The 22,566-nt window shown below is 41.2% G+C and overlaps 1 protein-coding gene and 1 pseudogene across 1 annotated transcript in view; one reads left to right on the top strand and one right to left on the bottom strand.

Moving 5' to 3' along the window:
• Positions 1 to 1,213, bottom strand: part of LOC138173214 (phospholipid-transporting ATPase IC-like) — a 165,792-nt gene extending 164,579 nt beyond the window's left edge. Inside the window, exon 1 of the mRNA XM_069103121.1 lies at positions 982 to 1,213. The gene's annotated coding sequence lies outside the window, so the exon portion shown is untranslated. The remainder of the gene's footprint in view (positions 1 to 981) is intronic.
• LOC138173564 (stress-70 protein, mitochondrial-like) overlaps positions 194 to 22,566 on the top strand; it is a 30,294-nt pseudogene continuing 7,921 nt past the window's right edge.

The raw sequence follows: 22,566 nt of genomic DNA, 5'->3' as shown, positions 1-22,566 counted from the left end.
TCCTTTGCCCCTTCCCTCCACGTTACGTAATCTATACATTCCGAGGGTCTTTCATGACCCTTCCCACCTTCAACTGTCTTCAGTTTGTGTCCAGTCTCACTACATGGTGCGCCTGACACCCTAAGCACCCAGCGAGGGAAACCCGGGCAATTCGTTTTAGAGAGATCTACGTTTCAAACATAAATTCCGCAAAATGTTTACATCTCCAAACGGTGGGAGAAAAAGCTTCCTGACAACTCTAGGCATCAAGAGGGGAGAAGTAAGAGGCCTTTCAAATGGTAGAAGTTGGACAGGAAAAAAATAAGTTATTATTAAAATAAAGCTTTTGCCCTTTCCCAAAGAACCTAGTAGCGCATTCTTGGAGAGTATTATTGGCAGCCACCCTGGGATCTGATCTGGGATCTGGCCGGTGTCTCCCCTGTCCTTCCCTCCGGGAATTCCTCTAAACCTGCAACCCCCTTTAATTTTCCCTCCTGTGCGCTCCCGAAACCCCAGGAAAGGGATCCCGTGGATCCCCACGAGGGCGCTCCCGGGAATGAATGTGTGGAAGCCGAGTTTAAATGCCCTTCCTGGAGAGACACCCCACAAGCGGCTCCCGTTCCTCCCTCCGGCCGCTTTCGAGGCTCATACACCCCGCCTTTTAAACTCTAGCACATGCCTTTTAAGAAAGCAATGAGTAAAACATTCCCCAAGAAGCCGTGGAGTCCCCGCTGCCTCTCCCTCTCCCACCTCGGGCTGGGCAGCAGGATGTAAACGACTGTGTCCCCGCACTCCATTCCCTCTAAGGTCCCAGGCGCCCAGGCACTGCCCACACCACGGGCCCTGCTAGTACCGGGTTCCTTCAGGGACCCCAGCGGCTGTCGCCGTCCCCACAACGGCCCGGTCCCCGCTCTCCTGCCCCCAGCTCCAGGGCCCCGATCCTGGGGACACAAGTGGCTCAGGGGTGGGCGGGGGACGCTCCCAAGCCCCCGTGGCTCTTACCTGTCTCACGTCGCCTTGGGCCCGCCGGGCTCACAGCTGCCGCCGTCCCTCCCTCGAGCTCCGCTGCAGCACCGGGCCGTAGCTCCCCCGCCCGCCCCGGCCCTGCCACCCCCGCAGCGGATTCAACACTTCATGGCGCACCGCTCCTGGCCCGGGGCCCCGGGGACGTGTGTCCGGCTTGGCGGCGGCAGCTGCGGCTCCAGCCGCTCTTCCTCCTTCCCAATGGCTTCTCGCCTTTCCCCCGCCCCCGTCTCTTCCCCTCCCTCCGCTCTCTGTCCTTCCCTCTCCCCAGCTCTACCCGAGGACCGGACAAACAGGTTTCGCCGCTCCCCGGAGGTGCCTCTGCATCCCAGCTGGACTGTGGCAAAGGCGAGGGAGAGGGAGTGGGACGGGGAGGGGTCTTCTCCCCCTCCCGGCAGGAGACGCGGGTGGGTGGGAGGGCACGGAGCGGAACCGGGTGGGATAAACAGACTGGGTAGAGGCAGAGAGAAGTCCCCGTGCCATCGAGGCAGCGTCCTCCCCTTACCTTCTGCACACTTGCTACCCCCCACACCCACTCCGCTAGTCCCGGGCGTTTACACGCCCCCCCCCCCCCCCCCCCCCCCCCCCGCCTAGCAGCCTGGAGCCACTGCCGCCCCCTTCTCTTCCCCTCCCTTTCTCTTGCATTTGCTGCGATCACAGCATCTGCCTTTACACATACCATCTGCCTTCAAAAAGAAGGCCCAGCAGCCTAAACTGTCTCCCCGCTTCCTTCCACACCCAACCCGCGGAGTGCTCGGCAAGAGCAGCGCCCACTTTTAGCTTTCCAGCTGCTCCCGGGTTCATCTCAATGGAGCCTGAGGCTGGTTTGCCAGTCACGGAATGCTAGCCACTGGGGAGCCCGGGGAAGGGGGTGAGGGTGCAAAGAAGGGGAGCAGGCTGTCCCACTGTATGCCACTCTAGTTTACGTTGAACAACCTCAGAATGCCAGAGCACTCCATATGCCAGTGGGGATGGGGATGCATGAGGGAAAAGGTAGAAAATACCCAAAACAAATCAGGAGCTTTCCTCACATTGACGTCCAAGCGAGCATAACTCATACCAGTCCTACAAACCTGCACAACACAAACAGCCCACAAGTATATGCTGTCTTCTATTGTTTCACGTGAATTTGTCATAGAACAGATTTGGATTTGAACTTACGCCTATTTTTAACTTCTTGTATGACCTTGGGCAAGTATCTTCACCTCTTTGGCCTTAGATTCTTCAACCGTAAAATGAGTTGGACTAGATGGCCCCTGAAGTTCCTTTCAGCCCTAAGTGTAGGATCCAATCATTCATTGCCTCCTCAATCCTTCCCAAAATAAATAGATAAGACTACTTGAAAGCAAGGATTTGCTTTGTTATACTTATTGGTATCCTGCCCACCTCTGGCCCAAAGTTGAGGAAGTAGGTGCTCAACATTCCTTGTTTCTTCATTCGTTTAAGAGACATTTCGTTGCCTGTGTGGTTATAAGACTGTGTAAGGCCTATGGATCTAGGCCCTCATAGAACTTGCATTCTAGTAGAAGTGATCAGAGCCAATTTGGGCTGGTAAATGTTTGGGGGGAGGGAGCAGAAAAATCTATAAACGTGAAAGGCTTTTAAATTTAATATGCACTATTAACATTTTCTATATCACTTAAGACTACACAAATCAACAAAATAGTAAATCAAGCCTTGATTTGTAGCTTTTAATTATTTTTGAAGTATAAGTGCTCGTACTGAAAATTTACCAACTAAGAGCAAGCAAGTTAGAGTTGGCTCCAGCACACCCTGGCCCTAACAGAGATGTTTTTTAAAAGGTAGAATATATGCACAATAAGAGAAATGCAAATCAAGGTGATAGAGAATTCACTAGAGGGAGAGGAGTCTGGGAAGACCATCTAGGAGGTGGCATTTGATTTGAGTTTTGAAGGAGTAGTGGGATTTCAAAATGTTTAGAGAAAGAGGGAAAAAACAAAGAAAAGAGGAAAGCAGCCTTCCAGATGCAAAGACCTTAATCAAAGGTAAAATGTCATAAAGTGGGAATATGTATGTTTTAAATTCTGAACATATCAAATACCAAAGAACTCCAAGCATTTCCACATAACACAGTAGAACATATATGTCAACTCGTCAATCTCCGTTCCAACAGGATTTTAAGGTACATATTAATAGAGAATATATTTATAGATTATTAAGGTACATATAAATTCACCCCATCATTTCAAAACTGTTACTTATCTGTGTTTTCTTCTGGACTTCTCTCTGTACTCCCCTGTTCAAAATGTATCAAAGATTGTCCTCTGTTTCCTTTTCTTTTTGGGGGAGGCAATATTATTGCTGTCCTTTCTTATCTGTGTTTTCTTCTGGACTTCTCTCTGTACTCCCCTGTGCACTTTGAAAAACGTATCAAAGATTGTCCTCTGTTTCCGTTTCTTTTTTTGGGAGGTAATATTATTGCTGTCCCTTCATTGCCCAGCCAATTAAAAAAAAACAACCCTTGTAACAAATAAGTATGACCAAGCAAAACAAACACAAACTACTGCCATGTACAAAAATGATACCTCTTTCCACACCTTGAATCCTTCACCTCTCTGTTAAGAAGTGGGATTAGCATCAATTTGTCTAGAGACATGGTTAGTCTTGTCTTTCCGTGTTTAGAGTTTTAAGGTTTGTCTAAAGTTTTTTTTTTCCTTTATTCTATATTGTGTTGCTGTTATTGCATAAATTGTTCTCCTGACACAGAGAGGTTTATTCAAGAAACAGAAAATGACAAAAATTTAGGAAACCTAGATTATACCATCTAAAACTAGGCTGAGGCCAAGAAATAGAGTGCCTTTAATACCTGAGTACCTGAATGCCAACTTGAACAGTTCCTCAAAATTCTCCAGTTATTTGACTTCTCAGAGTAGTTTATATTTACTTATCGGTGTACATGTGGCATAGATTCAGTTCAAGTAAGTTCCTTGACAGCAAGTACTATTCTATTTCTTTGTGAATTCTCTACCCATTGAATAGCACAGTGATTTGGACATAGGAGTGCTTTAAAATGTTTGTTTTTCAAATGTTAAAAAAATGTGTTTTTTGCATACAACTGGGAAATAAGATATACAGACACTGAGGTGTAGAAATCCATCTTGTCCTACTAGAAAGTTAGGGGTGGATGGGGGAGGATATAAGAGAGAATACATTGGGGGAAGGGGAATTCAGTAGGTTTGCTATCTTGGGTTGGGGCTTTGGGAAAAGACAGGGAGAAAATTTGTAACTCAAAATCTTGTGGAATGTCAAAATCTAAAAATAAACTTAAAAGATTTAAGCTAAAAAAAAAAAGAAAGGAGAGAGAATGGAGACAGGGAGACCAATCAGGAAGCTATTGGAATGGTGCAAATGGAGGATGATGAGAATAAAGACCACGTCTAACTATAAAAAAAGTTTGTTTTAATTTATGTAAATTGAGTAAGTAATAACCCTTTTTTGTTTATTTTTTTTTATAAACTGGATAGTGAGTAATCCAAGTTCTCTTAAGAAGAGAATCTGTCCTGAAGTGGAAGAGGGACCATGGGGGTTATTGCTGTCGAAGATGTAATACGTCTCCACTAGGATGGCGCCAAGAAGAGACAATAAGGAATATTGGAAAGAGTGCTAGATCTGGAGTCATTTTTGTCATTCAATCATTTTTCAGTCATATCTGACTCTTCATGACCCCATTTGGGGTTTTCTTGTCAAAGGTATTTTAGTGGTTTGCCATTTCCTTCTCCAGCTCATTTTATAAATGAGGAAACTGAGGCAAACAGAGTTAAGTGACAGCTAGTAAGTGTCTGAGGTCAGATTTGAATTCAGGTCCTCCTGACTCCAGGGCTAGCACTCCATCCACTGGGTCACCTATCTACCCTTTTGGAGTGATAAGACTATTTAAAATCCCAGTTTTGCAACTGAGTGAATTAAAAAAAAATTCAACCTCTCTGGGCCTAAATTTTTTCATCTATCAACTGAGGACTGGCTTGTCTTCTAACTCTAAATCTTGTGAAATGGAAAGAGACCTTGGGAAGGATAAAATCGACAGGACTTCACAAATGATTTGGATTTCAAGAGAAAAGCAAAGAGGACTTCGTAACTTCTAGCCCAGGTGTCTGAAAGAATTGTAAAAGGGAAAGGGAAGGTGAGAAAGATGAACATCCCCTGGTTATATACCTGGTAAATTAAGCAAGATTATTGCCATAGTCCTTAGGAAGATTTTATGTGACCCAAGTTCTCCATCTACCTAACAATCAGCCTACCCTGAGGCACAAGCTACCTCTCTTTATCTCCTGATGATCCAGCTCTCTCTGTCTTCCTTACTAAGCCAAACTGAGACAGAAACAGAATGAGCCTCAGGGACACCTGCCGGTCCAATTTAGACTGGTGAAGGCAGTAGCAGGATAATTAAAGGGGAGCAGCTAAAAATGACGTGTCAATGCACGTGCCACCATGCAACAGCTGGGCTTCCTCTCAGGCCTTGTGTCCTGTATTCATCATTAACCAACTATCCTCTTTACTTTTTCCTGAAATATTTTGATCTTATGTAAGGATAGCATAGTGGGTGACTAGGAAGATGAGTCTTTCTGACTCCAGGCCTCTAGCACTGTATCCACCTAACCATGACACCAAAAGAGATGAAGAAGCATTATTTAAAGGTGGATTCCTTTTGTCACTGACCACACACCTCAGAAATTCAATAGAGAGCCAGGAAGGAAAAAAAAAAAAAGAAGGGAATGTGGTCTTATAAGAAAGAGAGTAGCCCACCAATGGAGGAAGTGAGTTTATGTTGGTGGGATGGACTTCGAAGGTGGGTCTTTTAGGGAAGGATTATAGGATCAGAGCAATAGCAATCAATAAGCAATGGTTACATTGCTTATCCAGTTCTTGAAGGATATACATTTACTATGCCCTCAAAAATAAAGCACAGAGGGGCGGCCAGGTAGCACAGCAAGCAAGAGCCCTGGCCCCCAGTGTCGGGATGACCTAGGGGATCGAATCTGGGCTTGGATACTTAGCACCACACCCAGAAATAACCTTGAGCAAGTTACTTAATCCCAATTGCTTTTAAAAAAAAATAAAATAAAGCACAGAAAAAAAATCAGATATTGTAGCTTTACAGTTTTACAATGTTCATATAAATACAGAAAGGGGCTTAAAAAACCCTCAGGGCTACTTTTTTTAAAGCAAGGGGATAGTAAATGACATTAGAAAAATACTTAATTTGGCATCTTCCCTATAAAACACAAGTATGGGGGAGGGGGGACAGGCTATAAGAAGCATTACACTGAGGCAGTCCCTGTCCTTTACCTAGTGGCCCAGCTCGGAGGGGAGCCAGCTCTAGGGGAAAATGCCTCTTTGGAGAGACTGTACTAGCCAGGGGCCCTGCTCCTTCAGCTCCTTTTAAAGAATACATCAGAGGAGGAGAGGTCAGAGGGCTTGAAGTCGGTTGTTAAAGCAATAGCCATAAATAAAATAATTTTCCCTTTAGAAGCAGTTTGATAAGAGTATTGACAGAGAAGTCAGAAGTCTTTGATTTGAAGACTGCCTCTGCTTGGATGACCTTGGGTAAGTCCCTCAACCTCTCCTCCTCTAAAACCTCTATCACTAGGATTCTGCAATACTTCCCTAAAAGACCCATCTTTGAAGTACATCCCACATACAAGTTCACTTCCTCCATTAGTGGGCTGTTCTCTTGCAAGACATCCCCATCCCTGTCTCTCTTTCCTTCCTGGCTCTGTTGAATTTCTGAGGGTTACAGCTAGTGACAAATGGAACCTACCTTTAAACAACATTTTTTCACCTTGTTAGTGTCATGGTTAGGTGGATAGAGTGCCAGACCTGAAGACAGAAAGATTCATCTTCCTGAGTTCAAATCTGGCCTCAGACACTTCCTAGCTGCTCAACCCAGGGCAAATCACTTAATCCTGTTTGCCTCAGTTCTTCATCTGTAAAATGAACTGGAGAAGAAAGTGGCAAACCACTCCAGTATCTTTGTCAAGAAAACCCCAAATAGGGTCATGAAGATTAAAGTGAGTAGTGAATGCAATGACTGAAAAATAAACAAATAACTGAACAATGACGGACCCCGTTAGAAGTCTGATGAAGCCTGTGGATCCCTTGTCAGAGTGTCTTAACACATATACAATAAAAAATATAGGATTACAACGAAAACCACACTTTAATGAAATTAAAGCTGTTTTTCCCATCTAAGTTCACATGTCCCCTGAAATCTATGGGTGTCCATAGACCCCAGGTTAAGAACCACTACTCTAACATCACTTAATAATCTCAGCAACAGAGAGTTCATAGTTTTGTGTTTTCTCATTCTATCCCTCATGAGTTTCAGGTCCCTTACTGAAAGTGTCTCACTTTAGCAACATGAATTGATTTGGAAATTTGCTTTACATGACTCATTTGAAAGCTGGCTTCTTTGTCCTGGAAGCAACTCCAATACCATTGCAGCTTAGGTAATTCTCTTTCAAAGTTCCCAGATGGGTTTGGACACTTTATATGGCTTTATTTAGAAGCCACCCTTATTTAGTAACCACACCTTTTCCATGCAAGCTGCAGGGGAAAGTAATTAAATTTAATAGAAGCAGTGGTTTCTAAAGAAAGGCACACAATGCTTTCTTTGCTTTCAGCAGCTCACAATTTCCTCCTGCTTTTTTTTCCTTTCCTTGACACACATAGTAAATGAACCATTTGGGAGATAAATTAGTAAAGTAGACAAGAAGTAGCTACTCTTGGTGAGACTTTTATTAGAAAGTAGTTTCCTGGATTTTTTTTTCCTCAGTGATATTGGCCAAGGGAAGAAAGATAGGTTTAAGAGAGAGCAGATGCAGGTATTCAGTTCTGTGTGGTCATTTAAGCCAAAGCATCTAATGCCAATGGAAAGGTATTCACACCTCAGCTAGTGCCATTGTTAAATCTTTCATGACAGTCAAGATTAAGGCTGACTGGGGAATTCTTACAGAGCCATTGTTTCAGACTGGCTGGAGAATCAATCGCAGGTAAGAAGTTCCATTGTATGTGTCTCTCTCTGAAATCAGAATCTCTGGAAACTTGAGATAATCAGCTTTATTACTTTTTTTAAAATTTTGATTTCCAGGAAGAATTTATCACCATAGATGCAATTTGTTTATTGAATTGTTTAATCTTTGGATCCAAACAATTCTCTGACATCTTTTTGTCCAGCTGGTTTGTTTATTCTGCTTTTGCTCCACCTTGAACCTTCTTTCAATCAGTCCATAGTTTTAAATTAGGAAAATTGGCAGCTCACAGAAACAGAAAGAATATGGCTCATCTTTTTCAAAAGAGACAAGACACAAAACACCAAGTGTGCCCCTAAGTGGCATTTCAGTGACTTGTCAGTTGGGTAAGTTGCTTATGCCTCAAAGCCTCATGTTCCTCCTCTGTAGAATGGGGGTTGAATTAGACGATCTGTAAGTTTGCTTCTAACTCTGGACATTCTATGAGTCTACGTTTATTAGAATCTAAAGCTTTAATGGCCTAATGGAAAGCCTGCTTGCCTCGGAATCAGCACTACCTAGGTTCAGTTCTGACACAGTAGCTATGTGATTTTAGAAAAGTCATTTAATCTCTGAGTGCTTCCAGCAACTCTCTAGGATTTCTCTGCTAAATCATATTGATGAAAGGTGTTCCCACCATAAACAGTTTTCAAAAAGTTTGGTTAAAGGAGACAAACAGATAGTAATATACAATTACAGTATTTATTCCTTATTCCCTTAAGGCTAGAGACTTGTACAAGGAGCCAACCTAAGGCTGACTGATGAACAAAAAGATGAAAAACCTTAAATACATTTTAGAACCATCCCAATTCAGGATGGCTGTGTCACAGACATTTATGACCTCCATAAATGTTTAATCCTTGTATGAGAAAGGAATTTTCTTTTTTTTTTAATTAAAAATTTTTTTTTTGCTTTTTTGGAGGGGGAGAAGGCAGGGATTTAGGTTAAGTGACTTGCCCAAGGTCACATGGCTAGTAAGTGTTAAATGTCTGAGGCCACATTTGAACTCAGGTCCTCCTGACTCCAGGGCCCGTGCTCTATTCACTGCACCACCTAGCCACCCAAAAAGGAATTTTCTTAATTGAATAGATGGTAAATACAATAAAACAAGGGAGTTGACAAAGTGTCGATTGAAATTATGATCCACAGGGGTGGCTAGGTGGCACAGTGAGTAAAGTGCTGGCCCCGGAGTCAGGAGGACCCAAGTTTGGTTCCAGCCTCAGACACTTAACACCAACACAAAAAAACTAGCCGTGTAATCTTGGGCAAGTTACTTAACCCCAGTTGCCCTCCAAAAGGCAAAAAACAACCAAAACAAAAGAAATTATGATCCGGAATATCTGTGTTTTCTTTACCATTAACATACCATAACATAGTACATGTCCAAAAATATTAAGATAAGAAAAAGTCCTATTATTCAAGTTAAAGCCTCGAGTTAATAGTCTCATCTTTAAGGGCTATAAAGTAAGTCTCCTCTGCTTTGTTGACAAGGAGAGGTATTCTCCAAGCTCACTCAAAGAGCAAAGACAAAGCAGGGTCCATTTGGAATTTATGATCTCAGGATGCTCTGGAGTTGCTGACACAGGAAAAGGCCTTTTTAAAGTGAGGAAAAGCATTTTGATTAATTCAGACTTTGGCCAAAATATGATATTTAATGATTATCACCACATAGACCACATTCCATGTCTTTAGACCAGGGGTGGGGAACCTGAAGCCTCAAGGCCACATATGACCCTCTAGGTCCTCAAGTGTGTCCTTTGAATCCAAACTATACAGAACAAATACCCTTAACAAAAGTTTGGATTCAGTCAAAGGGGTACACTTGAGGACCTAGAGGGTCACATGTGACCTCGAGGCTGCAGGTTTCTCACCTCTGCTTTAGACCATAAGACTATAGGATTTAGGGATGACACAAATACAGATAATCATGATATAAAATTAAGCATGATAAATTCATCAGGAGATGTGGGAAAATCATAAGTGATGGAGGGCATCAGGGAAGGCTTCCTAGAGGAGGTACGATTTCAATTGGTTTCTAACTACAGGATGGTTGGGAATTTTGTAAATAAAGTAAGGCGTAGCAGAGAAAGTATTCCAGATACAGGGAACATAGAGAGTAAAGTCAGGGAAATGTGGGATTTGTAGTAGTGATGTTAAGTTGTCAAGTCTGACAAAAGCATTTTGTGTAGGAGAGGGGTAGTGTGAGATAAGGGTAGAAAGGTAGGGTGTTGGTAGATGGAAGAGTGCCTTAAAAGTTGGGAAAAGGAGTGTGAACTCCCCTGAAGATTTTGGACTAGAGAAATGACAAGACCATATCTACAAATAAGGAAGGTTAATCTGCCAACAATGTGAAAGTTTGTTTAGAAGTGAAAAACCTGTTCAGAGACCTTGAATGGTGGATGATACTGAGAAGCCTGTACTAGAATAGTGTGATGGTTGTCTAGTTCTAAACTCTAGAATATGGAAAGAGTCATGGGGAACATGGCATTAGCAGAACTTAGCAAATGAATGGATGTTGACAGGAGAATTGAAAGAGGGCTTTGAGATTTCCAGTCTGTTTGACTAAAAGAATATTAGGAGAAAAATAAGGAAAAATAGACAAGATTTGGTAGCTAAAATGATGGAGGAGGAGAAATAAAAAAAGGTAGTTAATCTTGACTGAGGTTTCTGACATGGGAAACTGGGTGAAGAGTGTCACTGACAGGAATAATACAATCAAAAGGAAGAAAGAGTTGGGAACAAAGGGAGACAAGACACATTGAGTTTAATGTTCTGTTTTTTCCTTCCTATGCACTGACACAATCACATATTTTTAAATTTTTAATGTTCACATAATATTTCAAAAGTTAATATCACATCATTTGTTTGGCATTTTCCCAAGAAGAGGGAGGGGATTTGGGTCAATTCCATTTTTTTTCTCACTAAACTGGGTTAATTAAGAATATTTTTATATAATCACTTTACTTTTCCCTTTTGTGTTAACTCCTTGGAATATATCACCAGACATGGAATCGCTGGATTAAAGGACATAAGCAGCTTTCAAACTTTTATATATGTTGCTCTATATTGCAATTCAATGATAGGGGGGATAGTAAACTGGGCTTGGAATCAGAGAGACAGGAGTTCAAATTTGCCTTCAAATTTACCTACTAGCTTTGAGATCTTGGGCAAGTCAACTAACCCTTGTTGCTTCAATTTCCTCATCTATAAAACAGGGATAATAATAACATCTGTATCCCAGTACCTGGCACATAGTAAATACTGTATAAATGTTGTTGCTGTTATTATGATTACTCTTCAGTGAAATAAAACCAATTTTGATAGATGTGTTCCTTTTTTTCCACAGCCCCACAAATGTTAGGCTGTTATATTTTTGAAAGCACTTTGAAAATAATCTTTAAAACCTTTTATACATATATTTCTGCTCTTTTTCAACTGTCATTTGCTTTTCTAATCCTTATTCTATAAATAGCAATGCTCCCAGTGCAAGGAAAGTTTTATGAGGCAAAAGCATGAGTAATCATTGGCTGTGCCCATTGCTGAAACAATAAAAAAAATAGTATTCAAATCATTCTATAAAATTATGCCAACCTCTGCTGCATAATAGTACTACCTGCCTTATTTTCCCCAAATTATGTGGGGTCTTTTGGAGGGAGTGCTTACAGGAAGTGCTCGTATGAACAAGCTCACAGTTCTATTGAATTGATTTCAATGCATCAAGCGTTGATTGGTGATTGACTATGTGACAAGAGCTGGACCAAGTGCTAGAGATGCCAAGATAAAAGTACTAAGATACAAGTTCTGTCATGCATGTGCTTTTTAAAAACTTATACTAAGAATCTTTATCTGGGGGTCTTTTGCTTGTTTTTCTCTAGTGGTACATTTATTTCTTCTGCAGTCTACTTAAGGGCATTCTAGAGTCCAGTCTCTAAGCTGTTTTCAGGCTTTTGCTTCCTCCCTTTTTTTTTTTTTTACTTCTTGCTGCCCTGCTGCTCCCAATTCCTAATACCTACTCAGACCTGCTCTTTCCCCTTTTCCTTATTTTATATCCTGTACCTTCAAGCCCCTGTTAGATAGAAGAGGGAAGCTAATCTGATCAACTAATGCTCAGTAAGGTGTTAATGGATGATAACGCACTAATGTGATACTCCTACATGAATAACTTTGAAGTTGTCAGGTATGGGGTGGGGGAGAACACCGGAACAGAAATAAAGAGGTCTGGGTTCATCTGGAGAAACAGAGCTCTTTGGGGTCTATTTTGCTGCCCCATTGGTGGGGCTACTTCCTGGAGTGGGGGAGGGAACCAAAGATTCAGGAGGAAAAAAAAAAATCTCTTCCTAATTCTGTCGTTAATTTACTGTATACAGACAGGACCGCTTTGAGAGTGGTATGTCAAGGTTATTGTATTCTTAGAAGGGACAGCAGGTTGTATGTGATAGAGGCATGCAGTTTTATTTTCTGCTCTACTTTGTATATGGAAATTCTCGTTTTTCTTTGGTGTTTTAAGTTCAGAATTAAAAAAAAACCTTGTATGGCTTTAGGTGGATCACTTTTTCTTTGGGCGTCACTTTCTTCACATCTTGGCTGCCTCTATTTCCATGTTTATCTCATATTACTCCCCCTCACGTTCTCTGTGCTCCAGCCAAATGGAAAGATTGCTCTCCTTCAGTTGGATGCTAGAAGTGTCTTTGTTCCTGTTCATTACATTCCATCTTAATGGAGTTTCCTCCTCTAGCCCTACAAGATGACATGCTATGTATGATGGCCCAGTTTAAATGTCCCTAATTAATCAATCAGTCAACAGACATTTATTAAGCACCTATTATGTGCTGCACACTGTACTGGGCAAAAGTAATACATAGAAAAAAAGTTTCTGCCTTCAAGAAAAATGATTGTTTTTTTCAGGGGAGAAAACATATGCACCTATGAGTTCATACAAAATACATGCAAAATCAAGGTAATTTTGTGGGGGAGGCACTAGCAGCTGGAGGGGACCTCCTGGAGGAAGTGGCATTTGAGGTGAGCTTTGAAGGAAACTGGGGATTATTCGAGGTGGAGGCAGAGGTGAGAAGGTTATTCTTTCCAAACACCGGAGACAGCCTGGACAAAAGCATGGAAATAGCAGGATTGTCGTGTGTGAGGAAGAGTAAGAGGCCTTGTTTGGCTGGACCAGAGAGTGCAGAAAGAGGGTAGTAATGCATCCTAAGACTGGAAAATGAGTCAGCTAGATGACTTGGTGGATAGAACTCTGGGCCTGGAATCAGGAAGACCTGAGTTTAAATCCAGCCTCAGACACCAGTTGTGTGACCCTGTGTAAGTCATTTAACTTCTGTTTGCCTTGATCCACTGAAGAAGGAAATGGCAAACTACTCTAGTATCTCCACCAAGATAATACATTGGATAGTAACATGCTCCAAGGGCTTGCAAGAGTCAGGCATAACTGAACAAGGCTGGAAAATTAGGTTAGAAGGAAGTCATTACTTTTGGTATATTCATAGAGACTTCTTACTTATTCTATGATGGCAACAAAAGGCTTTAAAATGCAAAAGAGGAGATTATATTTGATCCTGGAACAGAATGTCTTAACTTAGGGCCTAGGACAGGGGTGGGGACCCTGTGTCCCTGAGCCCACATGTGACCCTCTAGGTCCTCAAGAATGGCCCTTTGATGGAATCCAAACTTCATAGTTTAAGTCTGGATTCCAAAGGGCCATGCTTGAGGATCTACAGGGGTGCCCTCATGGCTGCAGGTTCCCCACCCCTGGCCTAGGAACATATTTTTAAAAATATTTTTATAACTCAATTTCAATATCAATGGTTTCCTTTGTAATCTCATGCATTTTATTTTATGCATTTAAAAACATCATTCTGAAACCTGAAAAGACTTACATGAACTGATGCTAAGTGCAGTGAGCAGAGCCAGTAGAACATTGTATCTACGTTGCAACAGCAACATTGTATGGTGATTGGCTATGATAGACTCAGTGCTTCTCAGCAATGCAATAATCCATGACAATTCCAAAGGACTCAAATACTATTGACATCCAGAGAAAGAACCAATGGAGTCTGAATACAAATTAAAGCATATTAGTTTTCGCTTTCTTTGTTTTTTTCCCCATGGTTTTTTCCTTTTGTTCTATTTCTTCTTTCAGAACATGACTAATGTAGAAATATGTTTTACATGATTGCACATGCATAGCCTATATCAGATTGCTTGCCTTCTGGAGAGGGGGGAGGAAAGGGGAGGAGAGGGAGGGAGAAAATTTTGGAACTCAAAATCTTATAAAAATGAATGTTGAAAATTGTCTTTACATGCAATTGGAAAAAAAGAAAATACTATTTAAAAAAAAAGAAAAACTTTAAAAAATAAGTAAAAACATAATTCTGAAGAGGCTTCACCAGACTGTTATCACACACATGTTAAGAACCAGTGTCCTAGAGCTAATAAGGAGTCAATGGAGTTTCCTGAGGAGGAAAGTGACATGGTATTTGTGCTTCAGCAATACCCCTTGGCCAGCTTTGGGAGAAGGAAGGGACTTGAGGCAAAGAGACAAATCGAGGGTGGCTGTCATCCATGAATTCCTCCCTGATCCCCACAGCTATGAGAATCTTCTTCCTCTTGTGATAACACTTTAAACTCTTCTGCATTTATGTTCTAATTTGTGTTTTATCTGTATTTGCATATTATATATATATATATGTGCATATTTGTATATAACAGTGGTGTCAAATTCAAATAGAAACAGGAGCTCCTAAAATGTACCCAAGGGTCCCTGAGAGCTACACATAAGAAAACTTGATATATTTCCTTTCTAAAAAATTAATACCTCAACACATTAAAATCAGACAGGAGCTACATGTTAATCTCATTCAGAAAGCCCTCAAGAGTGTGTCATGGTTCAGATTTTTGACACCTCTAGCTGATAGAGTACTGGACTTGGAGCAGGGAAGATGTGAGTTCAGATCCTGCCTCTGACATTTAGTAGGTGAGGGTTCCTTGGCAAGTAAGTTAGCATCTCTGAGACTGTGTCCTTATTTTAAAATGAGAGTTGAATTAGATGGTGTCTGGGTCACTTTCAGCTCTAAATCTATGATCATGTGATCTTTCCCTGTTGTTGTTCCTTGTTTCTCTTCATATTTGATAGTGCCAAGTCTAGTACATTGTGTAGTTGTTGTTGTTGTATAGTCATTTCAATCATGTCTGACTCTTCGTGAACCTGTGAACCTCTGTCCATAGCGTTCTCTTGGCAAAGATACTGGAGTGGTTCATCGTTTCCTTCTTAGATAGCAAATGGAGGCTAAGTAACTTGCCCAGGGTCACACAGTTGGGAAATTTCTGAGGCTGGATTTGGACTCAGATTTTCCTGACTCTAAGCCCAGTGTTCCAGCCACTATGTCACCTAGCTGCCCCCACATTGTACCTAGTAGGCATTTATTTAGTTACAGTTGAGTGAATCACTAGCATTGAACCAAATGCTCTTCTTTCCACTTCTAATAATTTATACTATTTACTTTTTAAACCTAGGCCTTCAAGACTCTCCATGCCACAACCCAATAGATTAACTAGTAAGAGAAGTTTCACAAGCCAGTGGCAGATGGGATTTTGATAGACTGAACTAGGAACAGGAAAAATTAGAGGGTGAGATTCAGAGATGGACATACTTTAACATTACTTTTTATACATGCACATGTTTTTAAAACTACAACATTGTACTTTCTGTAGCCCATAGGTATTGATCTTAAGATAAGTCAAGTGGATGTGTATATATCAAAGGCACAGATCTTTTGCTTGACTGCAAAGTATAAGAAACAAAAATTACCTACTTTTCTGGTCTCTGGAACGATTGGGCTTGACTGTTCACAGTCATTTATGTGCTCTGCTGGTTGCCTCACCCTCTCCTACAGGCCACAAAATCCCAGCAGTGACTGCCCTGTTCCTTTTTCTCCTTTGTGGTCTTCATGGTATAATGATCCTGAGCCCAGGTACACAGTCTCATGGCAATGGCAGCTCTGGGAATGTCAATCACTTCTATCCTTGGGACCTAGAACCTCATGGGAGGTATAATAAACTGTGCTTCTGTTGCACGCCTCTCACATGTCCCTTTCTGTTAGGATCTGACTCATCATAGTATCATAATTGCAGTGACACTAGTTTGTACTAGTACCAGAAAGGTTTACCTGTGCAATGGAAATTTCAGTATATGAAAACATACATGTGTATGCTGACACTGGCTTTGACTCTTCTCATGTTAATTTGAAGTTAAAGTTAAAAAGTATTAGACTTAGATTTGGAATCTCTGGTATCTGACTTGGATTGTGACTTCCTGGTCAAGGACCATACTAATTCCACATAGTAAGTCAAAGGTTACCTTAAACCCACCCCATGATGAATTTCATGAGTACCAGCACACAAACACTACACAAATCCATTTCCTATGACTCACTTAAAAGAACTGAAGTTCTCCAAATTGTTTAACAATAAATGGACCATCATACTGTTGTATCTATAGCTCTCACCCTTATTCCATGGAGAGTATGGTGACCTTAGCCAAACTTCAAAAAACTTCAAAATGAAACTCTGACGTAGTAATAATAATAATGTAGTAGCTAACATTTAGTGATTACACCAGGAACTGTGCTAAATACTTTACAATTAATATCTCATTTGAACCTTATAACAACCCTGGGAGGTGGTTGCTATTATTACCCCCATTTTACAGATGAGGAAATTGAGGCAGAGGTTAAGTGGCTTGCCCAGGGTCACACAACTAGTAAAAGTCTGAAGCTGGATTTGAACTTGGGTCTTCCTAACTCCATGTCTAGTTTGCTATCCATTACTAGCCTGAGAGGGCCTTCTATTTCCCTCTCTGTTCCTTGGGTAGGCTTGGCACGTTGCTTTGTTGCTGTGGGTCTCCATTTCCTCATTTTTGAAATGGGGAAGGGAATAGAATTTGGGGCTGGAAGTGACTTTGGATATCATCTATTCCAGTCTCTTCATTTGACAGATGAAGGAACTGAGTTCTTAGGAGATGAATGAATCATTCAAAATCACACTCAAGGTAGTAAGGATTCGAACCCAAGTTCTCTGATGCTTTTTCCAGTACATCACACTTCTAGATTAAGTGATTTCTGAGGATCATCGCAGCACTTAGACAAGTCAGTTTGGCATGTTTGTAATCTTTTATAAGTTAAATTGAGGGGGAGAAGGAAAGAGGTGGTCACTATTTTAATTTTTTGAAATACACATTCTTCTGGACATATAATTCTGTTCTTTTACTTCAGCTCCTACAGAGTCAAAATGCAATGTTCAGATTCTGCCACCTGTTAGTGGGGTAACCTTAAACAATGCATGTAGTGTCTCACGACCTCAGTATCTTAAATGAGGGAATGGGATAGAGATGATCCAAGGTCCCTTTCAGTCCTGCCATTTTGTGAGTCTTAGATGGTTCCCTTTCAGCACTTCTGTTTGCATCTCCTCTCTTTGACCTCCAGGTGCCTAGGGACTTCATCTTGCCCCTCTGACCACCTAGCCCAGCAATCAGTTACTAGGCATTCCTAGGCCTATCTTGCTTAAGCAATATCCCAAGAGAAGGACTAACCTTATGAAAGCTTGTTTTCAAGTTGCTGTCAGTTGGATAAAGTTGAATACAATATGTTCACCTTGAAGTATTAATAACTGATGTTGCTTCTGTATTATTCCTCCAGGTGCTTGGTCAAATAGCATTTGTGTCTTTTCTGGAGGGGGGAAAGACAGTGTAAATTGGGGTTAAGCAACTTGCCCAAGGTCATACCGCTAGTAAGTGTTAAGTGTCTGAGGCTGAATTTGAACTCAGGTCCTCCTGACTCCAGGTCTGGTCCTCTATTCATTGCAACACTAGCTGCCCCCCATTTGCATCTTTTCACCAGGGAACAGCGCATTCACCCAAAGGCACAAATCCAGGCATCCAAAGTGGCAAGTTTGTTGAAGACAGATTTTTTTTTTGGAAGGGACTCTTAAAGGTGGGGGTCTCATTTCCCCCTTCAAGCTCACTGTGTAGACTTATTTCACTAATATGTCAGTCAGAATGGCCCTCATCAAAAGTCACATGAACCCTAGATCTACAGGGTCCTTGGGTTTGTTCTGATCATTGCTGCTAAACCAGAGTGCTTTAGCACTCTGTAAATGTTGAATAATAATAATACTAAAGATTGTATTTTTATGTTTTAAGCAAGAGAATATCTCCACGTAAAGATCTGAAATATGGCAAAGGAGCTGGGTTGAGTGGTAATGAGTTCCACAGACTGTCATCAGTCATCCATAGTCATAATCATTTCTCATTAGAATTGCTAGGGAGGCGCATCAGTTTTGAGGGGAAGGGTTGGTTCTTTGAGGCTTTGTATTTAAAGAGGAAAAAAAAGAACTCTTTTGATTTAAATAAATACTTTGGTGGGTTTTCATTTCTGTTCTAAGGGATGGAAGAGAAGGAACTACTTGGACATTGAACAAGAGCCGTGAGATTAGATGTGTGCATGTGTGTGCATGTGAGTGCATGCATTTCCTTTCTTTTTTGGAAGGAGAAGATTCTCAGAGCATGAGCCACAAACAGGACTGTGATGCCTGCTGATGACCAAAGTGACGTCACCTTTCTACATGCAGCTGATGGGGTCCTGTGATGTTGACTCACGTTTTCTTTACTGTGTTTGATATATGCAGATCTTGCCTCTAGGCAGTAGGTCACAGGCAGACAAATATGTCCTTTTGTCTTTGTGTGATTGTGCTTCCTGGTGCATACTTTCATAAGTAATATTTGGAATGCTGGGTCTTAGTCCTCTCTGTCTCTTAAACTATTCATTGTTTCTCTTAATATATCCAATAGGCTTAGGCAGCCAGGTGGTACAGTGGATAGAGCACTGACCCTGGAGTCAGGAGGACCTCATTTTAAATCTGGCCTCAGATACTTGACACTCACTAGCTGTGTGACCCTGGGCAAGTCACTTAACCCCAAATGCCTCACAACTACAACAAAAAATATATCCAAAAGGCAGTTGGGAATGTACGATAAGAAGTTAAGACAGATGTTAGGACTGGATCCTAACGTTCTAAATAGATCTTAGAAGCATCTGATAGAGATGATTAATCTACTTTCTGAATGCATGGACCCTACTTCTTTCCTTGGGCCTCTATTTGAAGACTTTCCCCAGTGGAATAGGCAGATGTGAACAATTTATTCCAATGAGTCATGAAGGCAACTAAAACAGGCACTGAGGAGTGCTGAGAGCTTGGCCTGACATGGAAGAGACCAAAGTCAGCCACTGCATCCTAAACCATCACCGGTCATCTTGACTTTGGTCTTGCCAATGGACTTCAGTGACTCTGGGAGAGAGAGTGAGGCTGAAGATTTTGCTCAACTCTATCTCAGTTAAATCCAATTCATGAGCAAGTCAAGACATCACCAGTGATGGCATTGGTCTTCTTTAAAAATGAAGGACCATCACCATTACTACTACCACCACTACCACCAAAAACAACACCACTGCCACCACCACCCCCCACAACAATACTACCACTACAACCACCACTACCAACACCACCAAATACAACATCACTGCCACCAGCAACACCACTGCCACCCCCCACAACAATACTACACTACCACCACCACCACCACTACCAAAATCAACACCACTGCCACCACCACCACCAGCACCAGCACCAACAACTCAAAACTTCTCTATAATCCTCTAGGGTTCCACTTCCATCTGTGTTTGCAGTATGCCAGATCTAGAGGACTGGGGGGTGAGGATGTAGCTGCCAAGGGTAATTTCCCTTAGAACCTAGGAGTAGTGGATTTAGCTGCAAGACCCAGGACCATTCACTCAAACTTTCTGAGCTTCAGTTTCCAAATCTATAAAATGAGGGACTTGGACTCAGTGACTTTAAAGGTCATTTCCAGCTATAGATTTATGATCCTATGATTTTCCAAGGCTTTTGAATGAGCCTCAGACCAGGCATTGGATCATATTTGGAATTGGAAGAGACTTTAGTGGTTGTTTCCAGATGAGGAAATTGAGGTCCAGAGAAATTAGAAACTTACCCAAGGTTGCACGAGTCACAAGCAGGAGAGCCAAGATCATCTGCCTCCAAACCCATCATGCCTTCCGTTTCCATGTATCACAAGGAAATGCCATTTTCAGTGGCTTCTGTGAAGCTACCTGTTTGGCTCAATGCCCTGGATAGCAACAAAGATCACAGACTGTCATAGGCAGAAGGTCTCTTGTTGTTTATTCATGTCTGACTCTTTGTGATCCCATTTGGGGTTTTCTTGGCAGAGATACTGGAGTGGTTTACAATTTCCTTCTCCAGCTCACTTTACAGATTAGGAAACTGAGGAAAACAGGCTCAAGTGACTTGCCCAGGGTCACACAGCTAATAAGTGTCTAAGACCAGATTTGAACTCAGGAAGATAAGCCTTCCTGACTCTGGGCCTCAGGGCTTTCTCTACTTCACCATCTAGCTGCCCCTTAGGGATTCTTAGAGATTGACTAATCTAGCTCCTTCATTTCTGAGATACAGACCAAGAGTGGTGAAGTGAATCTTTTAGCATCATGTTAGCAGTGCATAGGATCAAAGATTTAGAGCTCAAAGGCTCTAAATTTTGGAGTTTGACTCTCTCATGTTACAGCTGGTCCATGGCTCCACAAAGTATCCTAGGATGTCACAACTTCCTAAAATTGAGTTATTAAAGGGACATTTTGAGCTGTCAAGGGAAGTGTGGTTACCCAGGTGTGCCTTTGCACTTCCCTTCTGTGTATCTGCTTCAGGTCACATTGGAAGGAACTCTCCCTTCCATCTTTCCATTATTACTATATTTACAAAGTCTATCACTTTTTTTTTTGGAGGGGGGAAAGCTGGGCAATTGGGGTTAAGTGACTTGCCCAGGGTCACAAGGCTAGTTTTGTGTTAAGTGTCTGAGGCTGGATTTGAACTCAGGTACCCCTGACTCCAGGGTCAGTGCTCTATTCACTGTGCCACTTTGCCCCCAAAGTCTATCACTTTGGTAATTAAGCTATAGAAGAAAATATCACATGGTTTAGTGTTGACTGTCTATCTGGTGGTACCTCTTTTGTAGCCTGGAATTTGTTCTTGCTTTTCCAAGATGAAATTAGAATTATTTTACTAAATATGTATATCTGTGTGTGTGTGTGTGTGTGTGTGTGTGTGTGTGTGTGTGTAAATCATCGTTTAATTTGTCAGTCTCTAGTGTCTTATTTTAGCCTGGAAATTTGCTGTCATTTCCTTTGATTATTGTTTTAGTTGTTGTTAGCAGTCCATATAGGGGAAAAAAAATTGTCCGCCAAAAGTAGTCACCGGAAGGTTGGCTGGTGTTACATTATTATGTGCTCAGCTTGTCATCTAGGCACATCCGGCTGAGTTTTTCTAGCTACATTTTTGAAAAGCCTTGGAGTACACTGACTCAAGGTATACTTCAGAATGACGTCACCACATAGGACCCTGTCTGACCTGCTTTAGGTTTGTCATCTCTTACTGTGGGTTCCTAACTGCTTGCTAACTTCATGGGGCTAATTATCCTTTTTTAGTCAAAGAATTTCCCAATTAATCTTGAATGGAAAAGATCACCAGGTATGGAAGTCCTGTGACAATGGGTCATCCTCTTGTACAAAAGACAGTACATTCTCAGACTTCCTTCTGCTTAATGACTCTCTGAGTATGTTTAAGTTGAATTTTATTTTTCTATTATTTTCCATTATAAAATTTTTCTATGATAAAATAAAATTGTTATTGTCTATTATAAAGTAAAAATTTTATTTTTCTATTATTTTATATTATAAAATAAAATCAGTATCTCCTAATCCCTGGAAGTATTTTAATAAATTTTTAAAAGTTTATTATTTTTATTTTTTAATTAATAAGCACTTTTATTAGGTTATGTTTCCTACTATCTCTCTTTGAGCAAATAAGAAATAAAATTACTTGAAAGAAAAATATATTTGAGTATTAAAATTTTTTTCTTCCCTGTTCTTTTTGAGTAATTATTTCACTTGTATATAGTTTTTACAATCATTGATCAATATAGAGCCTTCCTGAATAAATTATCTTAGTGTTCATCTGAAGTAAAAAGAATTGCTTTCAAGTACTGCCTCTGACACATACTAACTATGTTACCCTGGGCCAGTCATACCTTTCTCTGGGTCTCAGTTTCTTGTAAAATGAAGAGCATTGAGCTACATGACTCCTAAGGTTCTAAGGCTCCTTCCAAATCTAAATCATGTACTCGTATATACTGTAAAGTGCTATGTAAATGCGAGTTATTATTAGATACCAGAATTTGTCATTTTCATAACACCCCTTCCCCCTTGATTTCACAGTGCCTTTATCCAGGCTCATCTCCAAGCCTTAAAGATGGTTTCATCTCAAACACTGTACTGAAATTCTCAATCTGCTACTTTTTCCATAATCTATTATGGAGATAAATTATTTAAAGTAACACAGTGTTCATCAAGTAGTATCAACCCCCAGCATTATATTTTGTACACAA

Source organism: Petaurus breviceps, unplaced genomic scaffold (assembly GCF_028583685.1).
Source record: "Petaurus breviceps papuanus isolate PSGF00001 unplaced genomic scaffold, PetGlider_PUasm1.0 129, whole genome shotgun sequence".
NCBI classification, from domain to species: Eukaryota; Metazoa; Chordata; class Mammalia; order Diprotodontia; family Petauridae; genus Petaurus; species Petaurus breviceps.
The sequence above is the reverse complement of the archived record's forward strand: the minus strand, read 5'-3'. Positions and strand labels throughout refer to the sequence as shown.